We start from the raw sequence: 16,964 nt of genomic DNA, 5'->3' as shown, positions 1-16,964 counted from the left end.
TGCAAGAGTTTTTCTGATAACACTATGGATTACATTTGTAAAACGTGAGGCCATTTGTCAGAAGCATAGGTAATTCTCCTGTCTGGTAAACTGTCAGAATTTAGCACCAGTTCCAGTGTAATGTAGAGAACTCACTATGGCAAAGCTGGCCTTTGTGGAAGGAATATCATCAGTGTAGAAATTATATAGCCTGAAGATATTGCCTATACCAACTAAAAAACTATTCCATCCTGCCTGATTAAAAGTATAATATATTGGAGTCCAGCAGTAGAGAACTGGGGAAGGGAAGTGAAGGGAGTCGGCACAATGAGAGGATAATGGACAGTTGACAGTGACTGGAGGTGTATCTATGGGCGCGATTGGCCACTGATTGCCAGTCAGGTAAGCAGGAAAGAATCTTTCATGCCCACATTTTTGCCTGGCTCTTACACTACCAGATCCTCAAGACAGGGACCACACACGTCGTGTACGGTCTACTTATTAATATTTTAATTTTCCTCAACTGACCAGAAAGGTTTTCACCTAAAATAGGAGGCCATGGCGAATAGAAAGCTTTTACTTTTTATATATATATATATAATTTTATTTTCTTTCTTAAGTGCAATAAATATTATCAGGGAGTTGAGAGCACGTGCCGTTGCTGCATGCAAACGGAATTGGAAGGCATGTGAACTGTCTTCCATTTCCAAAGAAAACAGATTCACAGTACATGCTTGCAGCACAACACTAAAAATCCATGGAGAAAGATTATTACTTTTGCTGATAATAAATGTTTTGTCATTCCCTCCGATGTGTAATTTTATTCTCTGTATTATTGGTAGTACTGCCGGCTGTCGCTCACAAAACTATGTATTTCCGGTAGCCACCAGTCTTGCTATTTTCTATCCAGGGCAGGAGCTATGTTTGCACACAGCCAATGTGAACTCGTTGGCTCCTTTGTGAGAGATGCCTCACAAATACATCTTGCTTTTTGTGTTCTGTCTCTGGTAGCTGTTTTGTTTTGCCAACCTCACACACAACTAGCCGATAACTCCGCTCTGTTCTCCATCTGTGTGCTTGTTATTTTTGTTGTGGTGTAAGTCTTCGCAAACAACTAAACGTAGCTACATCCAAAGGGCCTGTCACTCCAAGCACATATAGTAACTATTATAAGGCCATGGTGGTTATGTGTCCTCCATTACCTGGATAGAGAACCGTTTGTGAATTTCTAATAATGCAGTGTGTGTGAGGTAGGGTGCTAGCTGTAAAAATTAAAAAATGTTATATAACTGATCAAATCGGACTGTATGGCTGCATTCTTGGGAAATAACCCGACCTAAGGTGAGGCTTAAAAATTGTGCAGGGCCAGTGATATTCCAGAGAGTAAATACATGTGGTTCCTAAAAATGTGCTGTAACCCATTCAAACACACCCATTTACCTACATAGACATACATAATTTAATTTGAGCTTGTTTAGCACCAGGTAAATAAAAGTTTATTTTCAATTAGCAGTTATATTTCAGTTCCTTCTGTGAGATGTTTTATTTTTTTTGTTGGTCTTTGAGTACTTGACTCTTGGGTTCGAATTTGGATGTGGTATGGGCAGATTTTGTCCTTCTGTGGTTATGCAACTTCTTGGTAGACACTCCAGCTGTGCTTTGTTTGTATAATTTGGTAATACTGTTAATTGTTATGGTGTGGACTATCTACCTTATTGTGTCAGTCTCTCCCTGCTGCTACTTGAGATCTCCAGACAACTTAACCTTTCCGTGGAATATCTACATTAAGTGAGTGGCAACTATTCAAGATTGTCTGTATTTATTATTCTAAAAGTAGTTACTATTTTTTTTTTTTCTTATGAAAGCAAGAAGGACATTATTGCCCTTTGGTCCCCATTTGTATTTGTATTTGTATTTGTGGGGGTATTTGTAAAGCGCGGCGTTCGCTCCGGAGGGAGCATCTTGGCGCTGAGTGTTCTTGAGGGCCGGTCTGGGAACAGAGCGGGATTTAGATGGCTGCTTTAGAATGGCCAGCCTAACACAATAAAAGAGGAGCCGAACTACTGGTGGTCTTTTATCCGACGACGGAAACTTGAACTTTTAAGTGTCCATTGAGACACCCATCTTCTGTACTTTCATAATTTAGTGTGCAACAGGTTTTTTGTTTACCTTTGTGTAGTGTGTGTTTCTCATCACACACTCTTGGAGGGGTTATAGGGCTTCTCCCCTCAACAGTTTGCACCTATTGTCAATACACCAGCACCGATACCTTCTGCGCTTCAACCGTGAGCAGTGCGCCCAGTATTTCCCTCACTCTAAAAACCCTGTTCTCTATTGAATCAAGTGTCACGAATATACCTTATCCAGGGAATTGTCAGGCATCAGTCAAGTTTCAGACTGTCGGGCAAACACGACCCTGTTGAATGAAGTCTGGCTCGTAGACAATATTCTAAGCCACAAGAGGAGTGGTTTCAACCTTATAAAGTCATTTAAGTACCCGATCCCTACCTCAGAGTTTCATATTAAAGAGCTGGTGCTTCAGCTCTTGTTACATTATTAGCCACTCAGAAAGTAACTCCTGCAGATGAGGGTCTTCTTTGTAGATGTGTTATAGAAGAATGGTTTTTCACAAGTAGAAAAAGCTCAAACTTAGAAGGAACTGGTTAAGTGCACATTGCTAAGCTTGATGAATGTTAGCGCTACCAGTCATGCTAGCAACTCACCCACGAGTATCCGCCAGACAGGTTTCAAGATCGAGATCTTCTGCAGAAGGTGGATCACAAGATTATTTTTGTACCGTTGTAGGATATTCAATTTAGAGTTGTCATAAAACCTAAGGTGCCCGACACACTGGAGTATCAGACCCTTCCAAAGATGCTGAAGTGACCTGGTACATTGGTACTGATGAACAAGTTACATACCTTCGGTAACAATATATCTGTATAAAACATTAGTTAGTTATAGATTCCTTACCTTAGAATATACCCCAGGTGTCAGACTGGATCCGGAAAGTTTTTCTTCAGCAGTACCTCTGCGTGTCGGAGGGTGGTGTTCGGCGTCTCCGCGTCAGTCGTCTTGGTCGCCGGGGATCAAGTGTGAGCTACTTAGATGCCACCCTCGCGCACAGACGTCAGATCTTTACATTACTTTCCTCGCCAGAAAAGCAGAACCATGCAAGACACTGACCACTAGTGCACAAATACTAGGGCCCTTAAAGGGGAAACCTTAACCCTAGAAATCAGTTGGCAGAACGGGGATGATGTGTTGGGCCGTAAGGAATCTATAACTAAATAATGTTTCTTAAAGATATATTGTTACCGAAGGTAAGTAACTTGTTCATCTGAAAGAAACACGTGAATTATAGATTTCTTACCTTAGAATACATACCCCAGCAATACCAACCCCGGAGGTGGGTCTGCGAACTAATCTTACACCAGGAAGTCCTGGAGAACAGAACGCCAAAGAAGCCATCTCTCCAGACCTGACCGTCAAGACAGTAATGTTTTGTAAATGTGTGCTGCAAGGCCCACGTAGCTGCTTGACAGATGTCATTGAGAGGAACGCCTCTTCCTAGAGCAGTAGTTGCTGCTGTCGCCTGGGTGGAATGGGCGCACAGCCCTACTGGAGGCTCCTTCTTTGCCATAGAATAACTGCCTTAATACACAAAACGACACATCAGGGGGATTGGTTCGTTTGTGTACAGCCCGACCTTTCTTTGCACCCACGTACCGAACAAAGAGCTGGTCATCCACCCAAAACTGTTTGGTGCAGTCCAGATAGAAGAAGAGCACACGTTTTGGGTCCAGAAGGTGGAGCCTCTACTCTATCGAGGTATGCGTAGGTGGAAAGAAGGTTGGCAAAGTAATGGTCTGCCTGATGTAAAAGGCAGTGACAACCTTGGGCAGGAAAGATGGACGAGTCTTAAGGACCACTTTGTCCGGATGGACAGATAAGAATGGAGATTTAGAGGAAAGAGCCTGGAGCTCACTCCCTCTCCTTGCAGAGGTGATGGCTACCAGGAAAGCAGTCTTGAGCTTAAGAAGTCTCAAGGCACAGTCGCGAAATGTGGCTCACAGGGAGTGCACATTAAATAGGTTAAAAAAAGATTTAAGTCCCACTAAGGCATAACAAAAGGAATAGGAGGAAAGGGGTGAGTTATGCCTTTCAGGAATGTATTCACAATTGGGGACTTGAAAAGAGATGGCTGATCAGGAAGCCGAAGGAAGGCAGAGATGGCCGAGAGATAGCCCTTGATAGTGCCCAGAGCAGCGCCATGCTGGGCCAAAGAAAGGAGGAACAAGAGATCCTCGGAAAGAGGGGCAGAGAGGGGATCTACAGCCTTTGCTGTGTGCCATGCCACAAATTTGTTCCAGCGGCAGGCGTATACCGTCTTAGTGGAGGGACGCCTGGCTGCCAAGATTACGTCACAAACTTCGGGAGGCAGGTCGAAAGACGTCAATTGCCGCCGCTCAATCTCCCCGCAAGGAGGTGGAGACTGGACAGGTTTGGGTGAAGGACCGTCCCCTGCTGCTGCGACAGAAGATCCTCCCAAAGGGGCAGACGAGTCGGAGGATCGATGGCCATGTTGAGCAGCTTCGTGCTCAATCCGGAGCCACCAGAATCACTTCGGCTCGGTCGCACCTGAGCTTCTTCAGCACTCTGGTCAGAGGTGGTATAGGCGGTTAGGCGTACTACAGACCACACATCCACTTGCGACGAAAAGCATCGCCAAGCGAGTGCCGCCTTGGAAATTCCAAAGCGCAGAATTGCTGACATTGTGTGTTCTCTTCGGTGGCGAATAGATCTAACCAAGGCTCTCCCCACTGTCGAAAGAGACCTTGCACCACCTCAGAGTTCAGACGCCATTCGTGATCCATCATGCACCTGCGGCTGAGTTAGTCCGCCCTGGCTTTCAGTGAACCTGCCAGGTGTTGAACCACCAGGGATATGCCCTGATGTTCCAGCCATGTCCAGAGGCGGTGGGCCTCTTGACATAGGGTCCACAGCCCCACCCCGCCCTATTTGTTGCGGTACCACATGGCGGTGGTGTCCGTGAACTCCTGCACTACTCTTCCCAGGACAGAGGGAAGAAATGCCTTCAGTGCAAGACGAATCACCCGGAGCGCCATAAGGTTGATGTGAAGTCCAGACTCTGCCGGAAACCAGAGGCCTCTGATCTCAGCCTCTCCCATGTGGCCACCCCATCCCAGAAGGGAAGCGTCTGGTTGGGGAAGGGAGAGGGATCAGCTATTGACCCAATCATGGTTTGTGAGCCACAACTGCAGTTGCCGTGCAGTGCCCTCTGAGATCTGGACGCAATCGGACTGATTCCCCTGATGCTGCGCCCACTGGAACTTGAGGTCCCACTGCAGAGCCCGCGTATGCCACCTGGCATGATCGACCAGCAGGATGCAAGAGGCCATGGGGCCCAGCAGCCTCAGTCATTCTGACCGAAACCCAGGATTGAGGCTAAAAGACCAGAATCATAGCCCGAATAACCCAGACTCTCTGTTTGGTAGGGTAGACCCGAAACCGTGTTGTGTCCAGAACTGCTCCGATGAAAAGGAGCTTCTGAGAGGGGGTAGGGTAGACCCGAAACAGTGTTGTGTCCAGAACTGCTCCGATGAAAAGGAGCTTCTGAGAGGGAGTCAGGTGCGACTTCGGCACATTGATTTATAGAGAACACCCGTGAATGCAGAAAGTCGGCCGTAGTCTGGAGGTGGGAGACAAGTGCCTGTGGCGAGCCCGCCTTCAATAGCCAGTCGTCTAGATAGGGGGGAGACTGAAACCCCTGATATGCGCAAATGAGCTGCGACTACCGCCATCGCTTTCGCGAACACCCGAGGGGCGCTGGTAAGGCCAAAGGGGAGCACGGTAAACTATAAGTGCTCGTAGTTTACCGTGAACCGTAGGTAACGCCAGTGGGCAGGCAGGATGGGGGTGTGAAAATAAGCGTCTTGCAAGTCCAACGCTACCATCCAGTCTTCCGGGTAGAGGGCAGACACGACCTGAGCAAGCTTCAACATCTTGAATTTCTCCTGCTGGAGGAAGCAATTGACGTCTCTGAGGTCCAAGATAGGACGCAGGCCCTTGTCCTTCTTGGGAACCAGAAAGTAGTGGGAGTAACTACCACAACCTACGTCTGGGACAGGAACGCACTTGATTGCTCCCTTGGCCAAGAGAGCCATAACTTCCTGCTGAAAAGGGCCATATAATCCTCCATGTAATCACAAAGGAGCTCAGAGGGAAAAGAAGGGTACAAATGGGATAGCCCTCCACTCAACAAGATTCGATAACAAAAAGTCCCTGTACCCTGGATTAAAGTTAGCCACTGTCTCGTCGACATGAGAACAAAAGCTGATGGGCCAATGCTTGGACTCCAACAACACCTCCTTTCAATTTAGAATTAGGTATACGTTCTCTAATGTCATACTATCCATATCAAACCGCTGTTTGTAAAAGTAAGTGGGAGATTCCGGGTAAGATTCAACTCGACACGTCCATTAATGCCTGTCCCACTGAAACAGTCCATCTATCCACACTCAAACCATATAAAGATGAAAAAAATGTGTGGCGGAAAGGAAGGCACCTCACGGGCGAAGAACCCTCGGGGATCTTGGCAGATGTTACCAATACTCAGCCCCCTTTCTCATCATTAGTTGCCATTCCTATTCCAAGAAAAGAAAAGTGTCAAAACATAGAAAAGGTGCTAGGCAGGAAGCTCAAGACAATCGCTCCCTGATGTGACAAACAAAGAAAAGTGAAAGATAAAATCAACAGCCACACCAATTGTACAACTTTTATTACTAACTCAGGTGTGTGCTGGTGAGTTAAAAAGGCTGGTAGCTTATTGTCGCATACCACTACCTGTAACCGACATGTTTCCCTACCCGGTAAACTTTATGGCAGATTCAACAGGGTCACCACTTTGTCACTGCACCAGTGTTGGACATCTTTAGAAAGGAAACCTCAGCCAGCTATGTCCATTCATACCAGCTGGTAAGGGCAATTCTACGCCCTGTTGTAGATTGTTATATCAATCATACAGTTAGGCGTCCAGGACCGTTTCTCATCCCAGGAGCGTTCCTGGGATGAGAAACGGTCCCGGAGGCCTAACTGTACGACTGCCGGTGTTCAAGCAGCTTTCGGGACCACTCCCGCAAAGCTTTCGGCGCCATCGACCGGCAGTCAGAGCACAACTTGGGGTCATGGTCGCTCTCCAGGCACAAGAGGGACCGACATCAGTCGGTTACAGGAACCGCATGCCTTGAAACCGGGCATCCCTCGTGCACCTTTTCAGAGTCGAAGACTTGAAAAAAGAAGTCGAGAAAAAGTTAGTCAAAAAGTGACTGAGGTACCACTCTTCCCGGATCTGCGCTGGCTGGCGCAGAAAAAGAAAGAACTGACGGCGCGCGAGGGCGGCGTCTAAGTAGCTGCTGCGCTGTCATCTCGGCGACCACAACACTGACAACGGACGCAGAGCCGACTTTGCTCCTCCATGGAATATTGTTATTTCTGAGAGCTCTGGAGCGGATGGCCTTATGCATTTAATCGTATTGGTTAGTCCAGAGGATGCATTTGTGCATATTTAACTTGTCTTGACTTCCTTCAGGAACCTGATCTACTGACTTTGGTGGATTAAAGGAGTATCTCGATTCCTCCCTTCTATTTCTAAACCGTAGACCCTGTCCCAGAAAAATTTGCTATGTGTATCTGAACGGATTGTCCACAAGTAGTGCAAGACGGTAGAAGAGAAGATTTTGAAAATTCAACAAAAGTGACTTTAGTTCTACTTTTATGCCTCAGAAAAGAATATCTTTGGAGTGATTTGAAAAAAAAATTCTTTAATAATTTATCCAGGTATCAAATGGAACAGTTGAGCGATTTGGTAGCCATTTGGGTACTACAAATAGTCCTATTACTTCCTGGTTGTGAAAGGGAGAGATGGAATCAAATTTGTATCCCCTTGACGGGAATTAACCTTTTCATTTGGAACTGGCCCTTCTTAATTTTCATTACCACAGCCCTTTAAGCCATATACCACCAGTCTTTCTGTATCTGAGAAACCTAGTCTGTCCAGTTTAGTTACCGAATGATCCCAGATTTCTAAATGCCGTGTCAGACTTCGACCTCAGACAGGATATCACCCTCCCTTGCTTCTGCATCAGGCCTTAGTTAAAGTGTTCATAATGGGTATGCAGTCAGATTATGCACCAATAGCTTCTAGAATTTCCATGTTCTCATAGACTCTTAGATATGTATGCAGCAATTGTTTCAAGGAGGGCCTTACCATGACAACTAATATAGTACTTGCTTAGTAAAGGCAGCTTCATTGGCTTTCCAAATATTATCCTTAATTTGTACAATCTATAGGGTAGACACATGTTCACTTTTTATGCTTTCTGCAACGTTTACTTTATCAGTTTAGCACATGCTCTATTTTGAGATTTCATTTTGTATGGCTTTAGACAGGTGCTAGCCTTTTGCCTCACACAGTTGCTATCTAGGAGAGATTGCAACAATTAATTGTAATGACTAAGACAAGCAAGACACTATAGCAACTCCAGAACTCGGTCAAAAAATTCCATGCATATCGGTGAACATCCTCCTTCTCGGATTTCCAAATGAGACAGCTTATGGCTTGATTAAGCCTCTAATTTAAAAAGATTCATTTGAACTTTTAATTATTTAAACTTCTGAGGCATGTTTTAGTCTTGGCACAAATTGAAGGAATAGACTAACATGTTGATCCAGAACCTGTACATCCTGCATTAACTATTAGAACTGTGTACACTTATTATTTCTTAATAGTCTGGATTCAAGATCCCTTTAAGTCTTCGATTAAGCACTAGCAGCTTTGGAAATATAACTGGGTTTGCTTTTGAGATGCTGTCCCCAACTCTAGGAAACATTACTTTTTTGGATAAATAATTTAGATTGAGTAAAGGAGAAAGTGACATTCTACTCAACATAGCCCTACCATACAGGCTTCTTGGCCACACCCGAGGATCGTGGTGCTAACATAAAAAGGAAGGGAAATAATGTTGTGGGAATTGTGAAGTCTACTTGAAGAAGATTGAAAATGGTTGGCTAGAGCTACAAACTGTTATTGGTGTAGATAACACATAATGACTGGATCTTTAGGAAATACTGTATCAGTCTTATCATTAGCTGAAAAAACTTAACATGGTTAGTAACTTTTTCTTGCACAGATAGCCAATGATGTCCTACCTGAAACGTTCAATAGTTGCCTACTTGACGTGCTGACAGTGGCATAATAGGTGCTACCTAAATAAAATGATGCTGTGCTAATATTTTTTTTTTATTTCAAATCTTTTTTATTAAAGTTCAAGAACATAAGATTACACAGAAAAGAAGGCAATCATACGAAAATTAGCTCGCATGAGATATACGATCAATAATGCTTGGACAAATACAGTTAATGCATTCAACAGTAAATAATAAGATGCTTATGACATAATACACCCGTGGGAAATACACAATCGGTCCATATAGCTGTAAAGCATGGAGAGCAGTGTATCAGATATCCATGCATACAATCTGTGTCATGGAGCGAAAATAACTAAGAAGACAAGAGGGGAGGAGGTTAGACGGAGAGATTGGGTAGCAGCAACAAGGTTTGAAGAAACTGCCTGAGTCCGGACGTACGTCATACGTGCTACATATCGGAAGCAATGCCCGATGCAGCAACAGCGACCCAGTAGGGGCACAGTGAAACCTTGGCAGTGTACCTAAGGTGGGTCATAACAGAGTTCCAATGAGTCAAGCTGACTCCAGAGTTTGGAGTGAGGCTTTTGCCAGGGGGATGAGCGTAATTCGTCATTGTCTGCACCCCTCAGGGAAGACAGCCATTCCTGCCAGTGCGCGAAAGACGTCAGAAGCGCTCTTCCACTTGCTCAGGATAATTTTGCAAGCCAGTGTGAGCATAAGGTCCAGGAGGTGTCTGTCATGTTCCCTAGGGATTTTCGGGTCAATCGCACCTAGCAGAATATATGTGAAGTCCCTGGGTGGTTGGTAGTGGAAGGTGTGATGGATGTAGTCAAAGATCTTGTCCCAGAATGTTTGGATCAGCGGACAGTAAAAAAACATGTGCCATGTTTACCCACATGTGCTTTGCAGTTCCAGCAAAGGGGGCTGTCCAGGAGTTTGAGCTTAAAAAGTTTCTCAGGAGTCCAGTAGGATCTGTTTATCAGCTTAAGTTTGGTCTGTGATAGTATCGGAGATATTTTATTGTAGAAAGGAGTGAGATAAATCTTTTCCCAATCAAAAGTCAGGTTAGAGGAGTTTGTCTCGTTTTCCCATCCCTCTCACACTTTGTGTGTTTTCTGTGGTAACAGTGATATGATTTTATAGATTTTTGATACCGTGTGGCCTTGTGACATAATGTGAGCTAGCCTGGTGCATAGAGTGGGTTGCTGCGGGACAATGGCTCTGGCAGAGACAAGTGCTTTAAGGCGTAGAAACTTGTAGAAGTCAAGCGGCCGGAGATCAAACCGCGATTGTATGGTGGCAAAAGGGAGCGGGGAAGTACCCTCGTAAATGTCCTGCACCAAATTCAAACCCTTTTTAGCCCAGTCCTCCCAAAAGAGAAGTCCGCAATCATCCTTTAGAGCCGAGTTAAACCAACACGATGATAGGTTTGATTTGGAGAATTTTATTTTAGCTTTTGTAGTGCCTCTCAAGGCGGAGTAAAGCCCGCTTAGTGTTGAGAAATATATATTTTGATTGAGTAAAGGCTGAAGAATCCATAGTCATTATTGCAGAAAGTGGCAGGTTGTTAATGATGGCTTTTTCTCCAGTATTAGGGGTGTCTTTCATAGATTCACATGCTTGAATCATTCCCCGTCGTCGGAGTGGGAGCCCACGGTACATAAAAAAAGCAGTAAAATATACTATTTGTACATAACAAATAACAGTATACCTAACCAGGAAGTAAAGTAGCCCCAGCTACAGCATATAAAACTTCCACATTAGTGACTATCCAGGTCATTATGTATAGACCAAACTGCAGCCAATCAGGCCACAGCTCCCACCAGAATGCTCTCCCCAGAGACCCAGGCTCTCAGATTTTTTACCGCACGTCGTGTGATGGGGAGTCCCTCTGAGCTCTGCTCAGTTCTTTCTCTACTTGTAAGGAATTCCTTTTTTCTACAATGTCTACTTCAAAGTCCCTGTTCAGGGCCTGTGACTCTTGCGGAAAAGCGAGGCTGTTCAAGGAAGATCCACACACTCGCTGCATCTACTGTTTGTACCCTGACCATCAGGCTAAGGAGTGTAAGATCTGTCGCAAATTTCCTCCTAAGACCCTCAGGGACAGAGAGGGTCGCCTGCTGCTGTGGCTTCAGCGGATAAAGGATAAAGATGCGCCACTTTCTGAGGTAGGAAGTTTTGCCTCAGAGTCAACTAAAGGGTCAAAGAAGAGGAGGGCTGAGAGTGCTGTGCCTACTCCTAAGGCTAAGGTGGCGAAGCAGGCCCAGATCGCTTCAGATGCTGGTGAGCCTTCTACTTCTAAAAGTAAGAAATCCTCTGAGAAGTCTGTGAAGCTTCCAGACTCGAAAAGAACAGAGTCTTTAGTGTCTCCTCAGAGACCTGTGACTAAGGCACCTACAGCTCTGCCAAATTCCAGTCAGGCTGCCTCTGCTACGACTTCTACTATGACTTTCTCCTCACCTAAAACGTCTATGGTGATGTCCTCAGCCTCCTCTCCAACTTATGTTCATGTCCAAATTCGTCCTATCTCGTCGACGAAGATTGTCACACCTCACGTCGACGATCAGACGTCGACGAAAATGAAACAATCGTCGAAGAAACCCTCGTCGTCGTCGACGGCTTTTCCGTCGACGAAGAAGACCTTGCTGACGTCGACGTCATCGTCGACGAAGATACCGTCGACGGACCCTTCGGCGAAAAAGACCCCGTCGACGAAAGCGTCGTCGACGAAGATGAAGATTGTCTCGTCGACGGCCCCGTCGACGATGAAGATAGCTCCGTCGACGGTTCCCTCGTCGACGGCGAAATCCACCACGTCGACGAAAATAACACCGCCTCTGAAGTCTAAGGAACCGTTGTCTTCAACGACGATGACAACGTCACAAGGCTCGGATTTACCGCTATTACAAGACAATCCACCCACACCAAAGCTGTCGTCTTGTACAGACCTGCAAGTATGGTCAGCAAAAAGCACTGCCATACCTCTACCATTTCCAGCCACAACTGCAGCTCTGTTGCAGAAACGGTCATCTCAATCCACATCTTTGTCGCCACTCCAAATGCCTGACAGGCTCTTAGATTCTGAGGAAGAATCTGGTGATGACATGTTCCAAGCGGCTGAAAGTCCTTCTGACTTACTTATACAGGTCAAGGATCAGGAGGAGGAGGAACAGCAAATTTAGGCACCTACGTTAGTGAACACACCAGCGCCAGGGATGCAGATGCCAATGGCACTTTTTGAAAATTTGCAATATATGCTAAGCGATTATTATCGCCGCTTCCCGCCCTCGGAGTCGGGCGACTCTCATGTTACCTCCCCACAGCCTCAAGTAACTCAAAATGCAAGGGCTGGTATGTCGGATGAGACACAGCATGCCCGGCCTTCCACACCACTCTCCTACCACCAACAGGAGGATGACAATTCTGATGAGGACACCCATGAGGAAGGGGAATTGAATAAATCGGACTCGTCGAAGTATGAAGATTATCAAGCAGATACGCCATCCCCTGATGAACAACCGAAGGCTGAGTCACCACCGGTGGATATAGCAAACTTCCATAGGATTATGGACAAGGCTACTAAAAGATTTCTTATTTCAATGGAGGCTAAACAAGATGAATGTTTTCTGTACGATTTTAAGACTTTGTCTCAAAGGCAGAGTTGGTCTATTCCCATTATAGACTTTATCTGGAAGGAAGGGCTTAAGATCATGGCCACGCCAAACTCTTCTCCTGCGGTATTGCCGCGAGTAGACAAAAAATATAGGGCGCCCGCCTCTTCACCTGCTTGTCTCATCGGTCAGGCAAAGACGGACTCAGTTATTGCGCAGGCAGCTCAAAAGAGGGCAAGGAATCCTTCAACTCAGATCTCGATTCCTACGGACAGGGACGGGAGACGCCTCGATACCATTGGAAAAAAGTTATCTACTATTGCGGCCACCACAGTTAGAGCTGCAAATTCACTAGCAATTCTCGGTAGATATGATAGACAAATGTGGTCTGACATATCGCCATACATCCAGAAACTGCCTGAGCCAGACCGCTCTGAGGCCACAAAAATTTTGCAAGAAGGCGAATGTGCTTCGTCTGAAATTATCGACGCGGCAGTGGACGTGGCGGCCACAGGATTCAGACAATTAGCAGGAGCTGCAGTGCTTAGAAGAGAGGGATGGTTAAAATCTACGTCCTTTAGACAAGAAGTACAAGCCAAGGTTTTAAATATGGCTTATGACGGCGAGTTCCTTTTTGGCACACATGTGGACGAAGCCTTACAATCCATTAAGAAGGATACGGAAACCGCACGATCATTAGGTACTCTGCAGTACCGTAAATCTTCCTTTTGTGGTGCTAAAGGAAGGGGTAACTTCTCCAGTAGAGGAGGATATTACCAGCAACGCCCATATTCTAACAACCAAAGCAACCAAAGGTACCAGCCTTATAAACAACAACCCTATGGCCAAAGACGGAGTAATTATACACAGTCCCGAGGTAAAACAACCTATCGGGGCAGGGACAACGCCAACAAGAAGTGAGAAGAGCGTCCTGCCACCACTTTGCCCAAGCCAGAAACAAATTGGAGGAAGAATATCCCTGCATTACTCACAATGGTCAAATATTACAACAGACAGATGGGTCTTGGATGTAATCTCAAGAGGTCACATATTGGAATTTGTAAAGACCCCTCCAAATTCACCCCCAAGAGGACCGCCCCCAGCACATCTCAGGGAGCTATCCATCCAAATCAATGCGATGATTCGCAAAGGGGCAATCGAGAAGGTGCCTCAGCATCAGAGAGGAAAAGGATTTTACTCTCGTTTTTTCTTGATACGCAAGAAATCGGGGGAATGGCGCCCTATCCTCGATTTGCGTGCCCTCAACAAATATATCAAGAAATTAACGTTCAGAATGTTGTCACTCCAAGAGATCCTCCAGTTTCTGACGGAAGGCGACCACATGGCAACAATGGACCTTCAGGATGCTTACTTCCACGTACCCATCTTCCCCAGGCACAGGAAGTTCCTAAGGTTCAGAGTGGCTGGCAGGGACTTCCAGTTCAAGGTCCTTCCCTTCGGGCTACGTTCGGCCCCGAGGGTATTCACAAAAATGTTGGCACCGGTGGCGGCCCACTTATGGTTGCAAAGTGTTCAGATTTACCCATATCTGGACGACTGCCTTATCAAGGCCAATTCCTACGCCACCGCAAGCAAACATATCCAGACATGCCTTTGCCTGTTTCAAAGTCTGGGTTTTTCAATAAACTTCAAAAAATCGGATCTGATACCATCTCAAAGGTCGTCTTTCCTGGGAGCAACTCTGGATTCCAAACACGCTCAAGTCTTCATTTCAAGCGAAAGACCAGCAAAGATTCAGGAAATGGCGATTGCGCTCCTCAGAAAAAAGTGCGTTTCAGTTCGGAGATTCAAGTCTTTCCTAGGGATGTTGTCATCGCGCATCCTCCTATCCCCAAACTGTCGCCTGAGGATGAGACCACTACAAGAGGAACTCAGCTACCAATGGGTGCAAATGTCCGGTTCCTTCGAAGATATCATCGTCTTAACACCTCGGATGAAGAATGCAATCCTGTGGTGGACTCAAGAACGCAACCTGCAAGTAGGCTGCGCCTTTCTCGCAGAAGTCCCCAGTTTCGTCGTAACCACAGATGCCTCGCTAGAAGGTTGGGGCGCTCACCTTCAAGGGATGACAATCAGTGGCAAATGGAACACCCAGCAAAAGACATGGCACATCAATTTATTGGAATTGAGGGCCATTTTCCTCGCCCTCAAATCCTTTCAAGCGACTCTGTCAAACTCGTCCGTGTTGATCCGAACAGACAACACGACGAGCATGCATTACCTGAACAAACAGGGGGGCACAAGATCAGCCCGGTTGTCCCAGCAAGCTCAGGAAATCTGGAATTGGGCCCTGGCCCACAACATCAACTTGACAGCAGTGCATGTCCCAGGAGTAGCCAATGTACTAGCAGATTCCCTGAGCAGATCCAAATGCAGCACTCACGAGTGGGAGCTGCATCAACCAGCACTAGATCGAATTTTCCAGAGATGGGGTCGCCCCGATCTAGATCTGTTCGCGACCTACCACAACAAGAAATGTATCCATTTTGCGAGCTGGATTCCCCACAAGGAATCTTGCGGGGACGCTCTCTCAATGAACTGGGAACGTCTCTTTGCCTACGCCTTCCCTCCGATTCCTTTAATTCCCAAGGTCATCAAGAAAATGAGGAGGCAACCGTGTCGTATGATTCTAATCGTTCCATGGTGGCCCCGGCAATATTGGTTCACACAGCTTCTTCTCCTCTCAGAGTGCGAACCAGTTCAGCTGCCTCAAATTCCGGAGCTTCTGACACTCCAGGACGGCAAAATATATCATCCAGACCCTCATTCTCTGAAATTATCAGCTTGGCTCCTCAACACCATGAGTTTGCGCACTTGAACATTCCACAAGACTGTCAAGAAGTCCTGAACAATGCTAGAGCACCTTCTACGAACAGAACTTACAGGCTTAAATGGAAGCGTTTTGGTGCAAAACTATGGATTTACATCCTATGCATGCTGAACCAGACAAGATTTTACCTTTCTTTTTACATCTGGCTAAATCAGGCTTGGCACACTCAACACTTAAAGTGTTTTTAGCGGCTATATCCAGATACCGCCAAGACGGCACGAATTCACTATACTCCTCAAGAATAATCCAGCAATTCTTTAAAGGTTTATTTCGTATGTTTCCACCAGTACGTCGGCCACCTCCATCCTGGCACTTGAATATTGTATTAGCTCAACTCATGCGCCATCCTTTTGAACTGATTCATAAAGTTGATCTGAAGTTCATCACTTGGAAAGTTGCATTACTACTGGCATTAACATCAGCCAGAAGGGTCAGTGACATGCAGGCGTTTACATCTAAACCACCTTTCTTGCAATTCACGAATGACTCGGTGATGCTGCGCACCAACCCGAAGTACATGCCCAAAGTACCATCGGATTTCCATTTGAATGAGCCAGTCATACTTAAGACGTTTTTTCCAAATCCGCAGACACCAGCTGAACGAACTTTGCACTCGCTAGATATCAAACGATGTCTTAAGTTCTATCTTTCAAGGACAGCTGCCATCAGGAAGACGGATCAGCTATTTGTTGCGCATGGCAGACCAAGACAAGGCTGTGCAGTGACAAAACAGACTATCGCTAGGTGGGTCTCTTCAGCGATAGGGCTCTGCCATCAACAGGCGGGAAAACCCTTACAGACCTTGCCTAGAGCCCATTCTACGAGAGCAGTCTCCTCTTCAACTGCCCTGTTTGCTGGTGTGCCTCTCCTGCAAATCTGCAGAGCTGCAACTTGGTCCAGCAGGCACACATTCACGAGGCATTACTGTCTGGATTCTTCAAGCGATACCGATGCCTCGGTGGGAAGAGCAGTCCTGCGTAATCTTTTTCAATAAGGTGAGCCTCTGCTATTTCTCTCCCACCTCCTCTTGCTCTTTTGACGCCTATTCTGTTGTTGCTTTTCATTGTGTTCTTGCAGTACTACTGTGTACCTTGGCGTCCAAGAGCTATGTGTGATATTGCTGCTACTGTTACTGCTCACTACTCTGATTCAGGCATGTGAATCTATGAAAGACACCCCTAATACTGGAGAAGAACAATAGTTACTTACCTGTAATCTGTGGTTCTCCAGTATTAGTGTCTTTCATAGATTCACATGCACCCACCCACCTCCCCTCAGAGTCTCACTCAGGC

The sequence above is a fragment of the Lissotriton vulgaris genome, chromosome 9 (genome assembly GCF_964263255.1).
Source record: "Lissotriton vulgaris chromosome 9, aLisVul1.2, whole genome shotgun sequence".
Lineage (NCBI taxonomy): Eukaryota > Metazoa > Chordata > Amphibia > Caudata > Salamandridae > Lissotriton > Lissotriton vulgaris.
This window is presented reverse-complemented; position numbering follows the sequence as displayed.